The sequence below is a fragment of the Phascolarctos cinereus genome, unplaced genomic scaffold (assembly GCF_003287225.1).
Source record: "Phascolarctos cinereus isolate Bilbo 61053 unplaced genomic scaffold, phaCin_HiC Scaffold_1;HRSCAF=81, whole genome shotgun sequence".
Classification (NCBI taxonomy): Eukaryota; Metazoa; Chordata; class Mammalia; order Diprotodontia; family Phascolarctidae; genus Phascolarctos; species Phascolarctos cinereus.
In genome coordinates, this window is record NW_027555514.1 from 289,183,624 (window position 1) to 289,195,304 (window position 11,681).

General features: G+C 50.3%; 1 long non-coding RNA gene across 2 annotated transcripts in view; it reads left to right on the plus strand.

The window, feature by feature from the left end:
• LOC110205940 (uncharacterized) overlaps positions 1 to 11,419 on the plus strand; it is a 21,117-nt gene extending 9,698 nt beyond the window's left edge. Inside the window, exons 1-2 of one of the 2 annotated variants that reach the window (XR_002323749.2) lie at positions 4,672 to 6,868; positions 8,395 to 11,419. This is a non-coding gene — a long non-coding RNA (uncharacterized LOC110205940). Of the gene's footprint in view, positions 1 to 4,671; positions 6,869 to 8,394 lie in introns of those variants that run through there. The other variant, XR_013483726.1, reaches the window with a different exon arrangement.
• The last annotated feature ends 262 nt before the right edge of the window (positions 11,420 to 11,681 follow it).

Below are 11,681 nucleotides of genomic sequence, written 5' to 3' on the forward strand. Positions count from 1 at the left end.
GACTGATGGGGATTCAGTGTGCCTGGCTCAAGGGGCCCTTGGGGACCCTGGGTAACCCTCTTCTCCCAGAGTCCCCCTGTTCTCTGACCACAGCACCAGTGGGCCAAGAGCAGACAGACAGACAGACAGACAGACAGTCCCAAAGCTTACTGGTCCAGAAACGTGGCAGGGGGCCCATAGCCACAGCCTCACTGCTGCCAGCCCTGCCTGCCCAGACTCTGGAGACCCAATGTCTATCCAGCTGAATCCCCCAGCCCCTCCTGAGCTCCTCACTAGGGACGGATCTGTCTCCACTCTTTTGGACTGGGAGCTCTCAGAGGGCAGGGCTGGGGCCACACCTCTTCCTCCTCCTCCTCCTCTTCCTTACAATGAATAAATGAATAAACATCTATCTTTGAAGGGGGGTCCTCTGGGTCTGGACTCTCCTACAGCAGGCCCCAGATCCAGCTGGCCCTGTTTTACACAATCCCCATTTCAGGAAGTCCTGTCTCAGAGCAGAAGGACCTGGGGGTATGATTCTTCTCTTTAGGAATCTTCCCTTCCCAAAAGGAATGCAGCCGGTCACCTGCTCAGGGTTAACCTAGTTAACTAGTGCCCTGGTCCTGGCAATGAAGAAGATGAGGGGTTTCCTAGAAAAGGTGGAAACTTCTCCAGGGTCTCCCCTTCAGAGACTTCCAGCCCTAAAGGTGCCTCCTTTCTGGGGGACAACCTGGCCTTTCCCCGGGTACCTGCTAATCCATGGTAAGGGTGAGTCAGCGACCTCTTTGGACTGCGTGTAGGAAGGATAGCCGAGATACAGATGGACACAGAGGGAGAGGAATCGAGGTGAGGCGGCCAGAGAGAAGCCTCTGGGCCTTATGGAGAGAGGGCCTGCCCATCCTCCTGAAGCCCTCCAGCCCAGGGAGGCAGGAAAGTTGAGCCTCCAGCAGTGGCCTAGGAGCCAGTGGCTGGACATTCCAGGAGGCCCTGGGTGAGCAAGCAGAACTCTGGGACAAACCTCCCAGACACTCCAGTCCAATTCAGCAAGTATGGATCAAGTCTCTACTAGGTATAAGGCAGTGGTTCTGGGGTGGAGTGGTGGATATAACAAGGAACAGATGCATAATCTGCAGAAAAATGAAATGCCTGGAGGATCAGACTTGGAGGACTGTGAAAGGCCCTGGAAGGAGCTCACCCTTTCAGGAAGCGCTGACTAAGAGACGAGGCAGAGAGGCAGAGAGAGAGAGCATTCCCGGCACGGGGGAGAGAGATGAGACCCAAGCGGGAGAGTAGTAAGTGTGAGATGCTATTTGTAAAGCACATAGCAGGTGCTTAATAAATGTGTTCTCTTTGCCAAGTAGACCAGTTTGTCTCCCTATGAGAAGAGAAATCATGTGAGATCTCAGGAAAGAGATGCTGGCACCAGACATTGTTTGAGAGGTAAGGGGGGGACTGAAAGGTTTTTTAAATAATATTTTATTTTCTCCTCAATTAAATGTAAAGACAATTCTTATTTTTTAATTTTGAGTTCCATATTTTCCCTGTCTAAGACAGTAAGCAATTTGATGTAGGTTACGTATGTGCAATCATGTAAAACATATTTCCATATTAATCTTATTATGAAAGAAGAAACAGAACAAAAGGAAAAACCACACACACAAAAAGAAAGTGAAAATAGTCTGCTTCAATCTGCATTCACATTCTATCGGTTCTTTCTCTGGAGGTGAATGGTATTTTTCATCATAAGTCCTTCGGAATTGTCTGAAATCATTGTATTATGGGGAAGAGCTAAGTCATTCGTAGTTGATCATTGTTACGATGTTGCTGGTTCTCCTGGTTCTGCTCACTTTGCTTTGCATCAGTTCATGTAAGTCTTTCCAGGTTTTTCTTGGAGCATCCTGATGGTCATTTCTTACAGCACAATAGTATTCCATTATATTCATAAACCACAGCTTGTTCAGCCATTCCCCAATGGATGGGCATTTTCTCAGTTTCCAGTTCTTTGCCACCACAAAAAGAGCTGCTCCAAATATTTTTGTACAAATAGGTCCTCCCCCCACCTTTTTAAAAATCTCTTTTGGATACAGATTTAGTGACACTGAAGGTTTTTAAGGAGGTCTGTGACATGACCAGACTGGCCACGTGACTCAGATGGGTTTATGGACAGTGCAAACTTCCTGGGCTAAGGGAAGAGTTCTGGGATCTAGCAGCAGCTGCAGCCAGGCCAGGCACATGGGCTGGGGGGAGCAAGCCCAGCCTTGGCCCTTCCCTGATCCTGGAAGTTCTGAAGACTGTTTGAGTCTGAGCAAAGAGGGCTGGATTTTCAGTGACCCCGAGTGGCGGCCTCAACCTTAGAGCACACAGCAGTCATTCTGTCACTTGAGGAAGGGACAGGTTACTTGACCATCCAGTGACCCTGAGAGGGTGGGGGATGAGGTACCCACCAGTGGTGCTATTCTAAGTGTGGAGGATTCCTCCAGGAAAGCAGAGGCCCACTAGCGGGTTGGCTGTGACTCATTTCTGTTTGGCATTTGGGGAAAATAAAGGTGGCTTGTTGGCCTGAGTGCTTGCGGGGGAGCTGAGGGCTCTTTGCTAGACACAAACTAGATGAAGATGTTCCCAGGGGAAGGGTTAGGTGAGGGCATGAGCCAAAGAGAGATGTCTGCGAGGAATCCCTAAGACAAGCTAGGCCATGTAAACCCTGAGGTTCAACCTCAGGCCACGGGGCACATTCACAATAATGGACTCAAAGATAAAGGTCTTTCAGGGTCATGCTGGGGCTGGCACAGCATTTACGAACTAGCGTTCCATTTACAGAACTGTTCTTCTGAGGCAGCTAATTCTGTTCCAGTTCTACCTGGGACAGAAGTCTGGGACTGCCCTTAACGAGGTATTTCTGTGATTATCTTCTGCCTCGCAGTGGTCTCTGACTCCTGTTTGGGCTCCCAGGCTCTCTAGGGGCAGCAAAGAAGAAGAATGAGCCCTGATCTCAAACTGCAGGAGTCTGAGGCGGACTGCCCTTCAGCGCTCAGACCCCCATAGGCACACACATGTACGCCCAGGAACCCATGCTACTCGCCCTGACAGCCATGCCTGTACATACATGTATGCCCAGGAGTTCACACTACCCGCCTTGACAGCCATGCCTATACACACTTGTACAGATGCCCATATGACCACACACGCACATACATACCTGGCCATGCATGCACACCAACACACATGTGCCCACACATACACATGTCTGCATGTGCAGGAACACCACACCACAGCACACAGATGTGTGCCAAGGCAGATGCAGAGGTTTGGACTGAGAACCCACAAACCTGCCTGTCCCTGGGTGCACAGAGGTGCTGGGGGCAGGCACTGAGCCATCCCCCCCCCCCAGCAGATGGTCGGCCTATAAAACTTTAATGTCTTCCCATCTGTGCTCACCCTGAGCTGCTGTAATCCCAGACCCAGGGAGGCAGAGGCCAATCCCTCGGAATCTATCACTGCTGTAGACCTGGCTAATTGGGATCAGCCCTGCGGAGGGATTGGAGGGCAGACCTGGGAAGAGGGGAGGGCTCAGCAGGCATAAGCCCTGTCCCTGCCCTCCTCAGCCCTTCCTGGCCCCTCCTCGGGACCCTCCTGAGTTAACAACATCCTCGTGCCCTGCCCCTTTCCTCTCACCTGGCCCAGACACCCCCTGAGGCCCTGGAATAGCTTCTCCTCTCCAACCCTTCCAGGACTGGCCCATTCCCTCTTCCTCCTCCCCCTCCTCCTCCTCCTCCAGGGAGTCTGCCCTGACTCTTCCACTCTGCTGATCTCTTCCTTCTTTGACTTCCAGGACCTTAGGGGCTGATGACCCCTATGGTCTGAGCCCTGGATCGAACCCTGACTGTAACCCTGTCCTGCCTTCTTCCCTCCAGACTGGGAGCTCCCTGAGGGCAGGCCCTGGGGCTCCTCCTCTTTCATCTCTTCCTTTCACCAATTCGGTCTTGTCTGTAGCTTCACGATGGTCCCATCAGCTCCAGCAGCCTGGCCCAGCCTCACCACCATTCCCTGGCCTGAGCTCTGTGTTACACCTCAGAGGGCAGGGTGGCTCTCTGCCCCTAAGATGCCCAGATATAGGGCTCCCTGGGGGGCTTGCTGACCCGGGCAGGATTTCCCCCCTAAATAACTTGCATGTGGGGAAGGCTCAGGCACCCCTGATGTCAGGCCTGGAGCTGGGGAGGCTGGACTCTGGAAAGCAATAGGGAGGCAGAATATGCCACTTTCTCTCTCCATCACCCCCCCCCAAAAAAAACAACATAGAAGGAAGCTCAGAGTCAAAGGTGGAGGGGAAAGTATGATTTAGAAGCCTTTGATGGGGAAACGAAGTCCAGAATTGGGAAAGCTCTTTGGGAGTTGAGCCCCAGGGTGCTTTCTTCTGATTGATAGGATGAGTAATAAACTGAAGCCCAAAGTCCCCCCTAAACTGGTAAAGACTGTTGGAATTTAACCTTCAAGCCTGGTCCTCCTATTGCCCTAAACACACTCTCCCTTGCACATTGGCAGCCTCGGTCTCTGAGCCTGCTGTCGGACTGGGAGAGGCTTATCCATCTCTGCCTCCCCCTCAGTGCCCTGAACAATGCCCTACAAACAGCAGGTACCCACAGAATTTGTGCTGAATGGCTGAGAGAATGAATGAATGAATGAATGAATGAATGGCCTGTGCAGTATTACAGGTGTTCCCCTATGCTTGCCCAAAGGCTGGTGACAATCAGTTGCCTCTCCTCTGGGCTCTAAGGTTTATAAAATACCTTTCCTTTTAGGTACCAGTCAGTCAATAGGCATTTATTAAGCTCTGACTGTACGCCAGGTATTGTGGTATGAAGAGGGACATGGTGACGTATTATTACAGATAATTAATACGGAGACTCAGTGGTTTGCTCAGGATTCCCTTGGTGATAAGTCATGCGGCCAGAAGGATTCTATTACGCTGGGAGAAGCAGCCATGGGGAGATGGAGGTTTGGTGTCAGGAATAAATCCCTAACTGTCCAAGTGTTGTGGGCTGCTGAGATAGGTAGTGAGCTCCCTGTCACCAGAGATCTCCAAGCAGAGCCTGGATGTCCACATGGCTGATGTTCTGGAGTGAGGCCACTGGCTCAGACTAGCTACCTCTGAGGCTGAGCTCTCTCCCAACTCAGACTTTGTGGCATGTCAGAGCAAGCGGTCTGACTCAGGCCCACATCTCTTTCTTCTAAGCTACGCTGCCCTCAAGGAATAGAAAGAAGCAGGGACAAGGAAGGGTGGTGTTGTCAGAGGCAGGGCAGCGCAGGGGGAGGAAGACCTAGGGGAAGGAAGACCTAGGTTTGAATCCCGGGCCTGGTGACCTTTGCCAAGCCCTTGCCCCTCCGGGCTGCCCCAGTCTCCTCCTCTTGCAGCGCGAGAGAGGAGGATGGACCTTCCCTAAGGTCTATTCCAGACCTGAGTCCTGTGGTTCTGAGGATGAAGAAGTTTAGAACCAGGAATCCCCCACCACAAAGGGTTTCCCCACACAGACATTGCCTGGGGGCCTTGGAGCTAGCCAGAGTAAGGCTCCATGGCCACCAGCCACAGTGGGGTTTGGACTGAGGATGGGGGCTGTTCTTGGCCCTGGTCCAGGGAGGCCTCGCTCTTCGGGCTGTGCGGGGAGTGAGTCACGGGCAGTGGTGGCGGCCAGCTGGGGTTCCAAGCCCGACATGCACCATGATCTCACCAGGCGGGGAGGGGCCAGGCTGACCTGGCTCACTTCCTGGCCCTGGACCCAGAAATCTGTCGGAGACTCCTTCAGGACTGGGAAAGTCCTGCTGTGTTCCCAGCTTCATCAAATCAGACTCCTGTGGTAAGTGGAGGCCACCCCTCTCCCACATCTCTGCAGCCAGCAAAACCTGAGAGCAATGCAGGGAAAAGGAGAGCTGCCCATTCTGCAGAGGAGAGAACTGAGGCCCAGAGAGTCCCAGAGACAAAGAGCAAGTCAGTGGCAGAGCTCAGGACTCTCTCCCTCTCTGCAGGAAGCTCATCAATGAGATAGCCTGGCATGGACCCAGGAAGACCCCAAGTCCAAATCCTACCTCAGATACTTACTGGCTGTGTGACCCTGGGCAAGTCACTTCACCTCCATCTGCCTCTGTTTTCTCAACTGCAAAATGGGGGTGATAATAGCACCTAGTTCCTAGGGGTCTCATGAAAATCAAGTGGGACAGTATTTGTAAGGCACTTAACACAGTGCCTGGCACATAGTAAGCAGCACATAAGTGTCAGCTATTATCCTCATCACTCTATGTAAAATTATTTTAGAGGTGGGGGGTGAGGGTGGTTAGGACAAGCCTGGTGTAGGAGGTGGACTTAAGATGAGTTAGAGATTCTGAAAAGGAAGTGAAGAGTGAAGGCATTCCAGGCAGAGGGCACAGTGTAATGCACATGTTTGGAAGCAAGAGGTGGAATGTCAGGTCAGGTGAACAAGTCCCAGGAAAGCCAAATTAACTGAGGCTCCTTTTTGATGATCATTTAGCCTGTGGATTGACGATTGATGGTAGGCCAGGAAGGAGTTTGCTTTTAAAGACAGGCCTGGAGAAGTAAAGTGAGAGTGGGAGAATGATGTCAGGGAGAATGTTTATCCCACTTCATCTGAATTCCATTGTTTTTCTTGGATACCTATTATGTGAGTGATGGAAAGAGAATTCACTGAATAGAGTCAGCAGACCTGGTGTCTGCTCTTGGCTCTGCTCTCACCTTCCATTAGGGAATAACAGAATAACTGAGCTCTAAGGGATGTTCCAGGCCCAGACCTCTGTATGCAGGCAGCCACTGCCTGGAAAATGACCATCCCGCTTCTTCTCCGATGCCTCTGTGGCCAGGAGGAGCCTGAGCATTCTACCTTGGGTAAGAGGGAGAAAGTAGCCCTTTGTGTTTATTCCATTTCTCCTCAACACTCCCAGTTTTGTCCATAGGGGCCAGATGGAGTAAATCTAATCCTTCCTTTCCATGACTGAGACTTGAAGAGATCTCTCTCTCTCTCTGTCTCTCTCTGTCTCTCTCTGTCTCTCTCTCTCTCTCTCTCTCTCTCTCTCTCTCTCCTCTCTCTCTCTCCCCCCCCCCCCGGCTCTTGACGGAGACTTGAAGAGCTTTTGACACGAACTTGAAGAGATATATCTCTCCTGGTTCTTCTCCAGGTCAAACACTCCCTCATTCCTTCCTATGTCTGGCTCACCAGGACTGTTACTGTCCTGGTCAGCCTGTACCAATTTGTCAATGAGTCTCCACAAAATGTGGTAACTGAAAGTTAGCACAGTCCTCCAGCTGACATACTGCAGGGCAGAGGACAGAGGGACATTTTCCTCATCTCTCCCATTTCTTCCTCTGAGGAACATGGATGCGGGAATAGCACTAGGAAATCCCTAAGGGCATTTCCAACCTGAAATCCTATGCAAATTCCTCATATACAAAATCTTACCCATTGGGGATTGCTCAGATTAAGTGCTCCCAAACCCCTCCAGGAATGGGAGAGGAACTTAGAGTTGGGGTAGTGAGGTAATTACCCAAAAAAAGCCGTGGCTAGATCATTTTGTTAGTGGGGGACATTGCACCAGGAGGGATACCCCAGGAAAGGACCTCCCCAGAGAAAGGACTTGTGAGCCTGGATTGGACATGTCTGGGAAGAGCTCTAGGGCCAGCCTGTCCCATTCCACGGGTGGGTACATCTGTGCAGCTGACGAGGCTCTTGTTCTCAGGACACACGTCAGCACCATGGCTAGGGAAAGTACCTATGGGAGTGGCCAGAGCTGAGCCGCACTCCCCTTCTGGAGGTGATTAGGCAGGTTACCCTCTCTCAACTTGAGCTGTTTTAGAGTGAGGCTTAGACCCAGATAACCCTTCAAGCCAAGTAGAGGCTGAATTGGGCTGGGGACCCCCAGTTGTGTCTCTGGGTCTCTCCCCAGCACAGACCAACAGGGAGGCAACCAGGAGAGTAGAGCTTCCCCCCCAGCTCAGGTAAAAAGTGCTTGTACTTGGGTGCCTTCCCTGGGGCTACAATTTTCTGGTACTGGAAATCTTGGTGAGTCAGTCAATAAGCATTTATTAAGTGCCTACTATGTGCCAGGCATTAAGCAATGGGATGAATTTGTGCTAGAAAGGTAAGCCAGGCTGCAGCTCGGGCCAGGCTCGCCTGAGAGTGTGGACGAGTCTCAGATAGAATAGTCAACGTTAGGCATGAGGTTTGGGATGGGGTGATGACAGAGAATTAAACTGGATGACATGGGGACCAGGCTGGGGCCACTTCAGCTCTGACACAACTGAATTCCCTCTCCTCTGGTTTCTGACAGTTTTCCTTCTCTTTCATAATAAATACATAGACTTTAGAACTGCAAGGAACCCCAGGCATCATCTGATCCACTCCCCTCTTTTTGCAGAAGAGGAAACTGAAGCCCAGAGGAGGGAAGCGCCTCATCTGTGATCACAAAGGGGCAGAACTGGAATGTGAAACCTAAGTATCCCGACTCCAGAGCCCACGGGCTGCCCAGTCTACCGCGCTGACTCCCGAACAGCCTCCATAAGCTTTCCCAGCGTCCCCATAAGCTGCTCCACCTCCCTCCCTGCTCCTTATCTCCAGGTCTTCTGCAGGAGCCAGGGGAGATGAGATCTTAAGCTCTCCTTAATAAGTGTTGCCAAAGGGTAGAGCTGTGACTGGTTAGTGAGGTCACCGCCCAGTAACTAGACTGGGGCTCCTTTCTCTTGGCACTTTTGAATATTGGCTACGCTGGTTCAGTCCTCCCAAGGCAGATCTTTTCCAAATGGGTCCTTGGCTTGTGGTTGGAACCCACAGTCACTGGCCCAGCAGTGGGGCTCAGTGATTAGAATCCTCCAGTTCAATAGAATTCAATTCAGCCAACATTTTTTACTTATTGTATTCAGAACTCTGTGATAAATGCTGCAATCCTTAGATAAAACACCATCTCTGCCCTCAGGGAGTTTATAGTTTAATATGAGTCAGCACTTAGCAGTCCTTGGCATACAGTAGTAGCAAACGCTTGCTGATGGGATGATCAATTGATGGCAGATGGGACACAATCAGTTAACTCTAGTACACGATATTCTGGGGGTAGGTGTAGTAGAGAGGATCATGAGTTTCCTGAAGCCTGAGGAGGAAGATCTCTAGGAACTTGGAGACCAAAGCAGGCTTCTTGGAGGAGGAAGCATTCGGCTTGGGCTTTAAAGGACGGGTAGGGAAGAGAGGGAGGTAGAACAGGGGACAGCACACGCAAAGGCCTGCAGGTGAGAAAACAAGAAGCATAGAAAAGAGGGTAAGTAGAGTAGCGTGGTTGGAGGGGGCATGTCACTGCACAGAACATGCTTCTGAAGCCTGATGCTTTATTACGGATGATCTAGTTGGATTAGTTCATGATTTTTTTACATGAGGAAACAAGCCCAGAGAAGGACAGGAGCTTGCCAAGGATACACAACAATGATTGTCAGCCAGGCTTTGGACTCAGGTCTTCTTGACCCTCACCATGCCATGCTGAGGGAGCTAAGACCAGAAAGACACAGTGAGGCTAGAATGTTATGCCTTAGAGGTACTTAACTTAGAATGTACCACTCAAAATAATTTTATTAAAAAAAAAACCCTCCAAGGTAGAGTGTGTGATGAAACAACTGAGTGCAATATTACTAAAAACAAGTTCCTAGAGAAGGGGCAACAGAGAGAGAGAGGCAGCAGAAGCCAAAGACACTAGTTTTGGAGCTTGGAGAGATCTGTCTTCAAATCCCGACCCTGGTACTTCAGAAAAGCATGTGACCCTGGACAAGTCACTTCACTTTTGCTGCCCCTAATGGGCAAAATGGGAGCAATAATGACTGAGGGGCTCTGAGGCTCAAATGAGACAATGTATTTACACTTCTGAAAACTTCAAAGGGCTACAAACATGCCAGCTACTATTACTGTGGTTGTTGCCGTTATTAATGTCTTTAGATCAAAGCTGAAGACAAAACTCCTTCCTGTGTAAGAGGGTGAGGCTTCATCATGGGCACCCTCCTTGGGTCCCCATCTGGGGACCCCACTGAGAACCATGGAGAGTGTAAGCACCAAGAAGGGAGTGGCAGACACCTCAAGACCACCACGAGTGCATGAGCAGCTGGGCTGCTCCCAGCTTCCACCCCAGAATGCCTCTCATACTCAGTGCCTACACAATGCTTGCTCGCTCTCTGCCTGGGTTGAGTCAGTGGTTGGATGGCCCAAAACCCAGCGTCCTGCCGACATCAGGTACAGCATGGTATTTATTCTTCTCACTATTATTTAGTTAGCCATGATCAGTTCCTGCTTCATTTATGACTGAGTTCATCAACAGACCCGATTAGTTTGCTTTGATCTGATATAATTCTTCTATCTGTAGGAGACCTCTTTGAAGATGGCTCCTGTACTTGAGGCTACCTTCATGTCAAAACACATTCAGGCACCATCAGATGATTTCCCTTCTAGGATGACAGAGCTATGCATGGATTCACTTTGTCCTGTTAGCCTCTTTAAGAACCAGGAATGTCTGTCTTGACAGAAGCAGAAACGGGGGAGTTTTCAACCCATCAGTTCAATCAGTCCTTAAGCATTTATCAAGCCCTACTATGTGCCAGGCACTGCACAGGTCTGCAGTTTAACTGCAAGATCAACATGAGTCAGCAGTGTGATACGGGAGACAAAAAACCCCAATGCCGTCATGGGCCACCTGGCATCACCACGGAGACCAGGATGCCAGAGATGGCTGCCCATGGTGTCCTTCTTGGCCCCTGCCAGGCCCTTGCCTTAGGACTGCTGGAGGGCAAGACATTGATTGACAGGCTTACCCTGTCCCAACGTTTTGATTTGTGGGAAGGAAAAAGAAAATGATAAGGAAGCTACAGAAAGGAAGATAAAGGGAACACCATAAATGGAGAAGGTCCACAGCCATCACCCTCACCAGATGCTGGAACACAGGTGGTGTGCTGATGAGATCCACTTTAGCTGCCGACAAAGATGGTGAATCCTCAATCCCCTCTCCCCTTCCCCTGACTCTTTTGAAAAGGTGTGAGCCTGTTTCCTTGGGGATGAGGGGCAGAGGTGGAGGCTTGGTTTTCTGTCCTGAAAGCCTGTTTATCCATTTTACGTTTAAAGGTTTGCTTTGCATCTTGTGTTAGCAATTGTGATTAAAAGAATGTAACTGGTGACCCAAAGCCCATTGGTATAGGACTCTCTCCTCATAGTGGAGGTCAATGCCCTGGGCTTGAGTGAGGGTGAAACAAAGTCAACAAGGTTAGGAGAGAGGAACAGAAAGGGCTCTCTTGGAGCTGTGAAGTCTTGCCAACTCCAACCTGCCCACAGCAGCCCTAGGGCATTGATCTCCAGTAATGGGGAGAGAGTCCCATAGCAAAGGACTGTGGGACTGGGTTACCAGTGCTTGTATTGCTAAACTGTGTGCATTATTATTTGAGTGCAACATAGAGAGAGGTGATTATGCAATGAGAGAGAGAGAGAGAGAGAGAGAGAGAGAGAGAGAGAGAGAGAGAGAGAGAGAGAGAGAGAGAGGTAAAATTGGTATTTTGTCAGAGTATAATCCCAGGCTGGGGGCTCAGAGCTAAGAGATAATATTACAACTTTCCAGGACAGAGAGAATACTTTTGCCAGAATTTCTCCAGGAAAATGAGTCATCAGCTGTGGCTAGAAAATCAACTG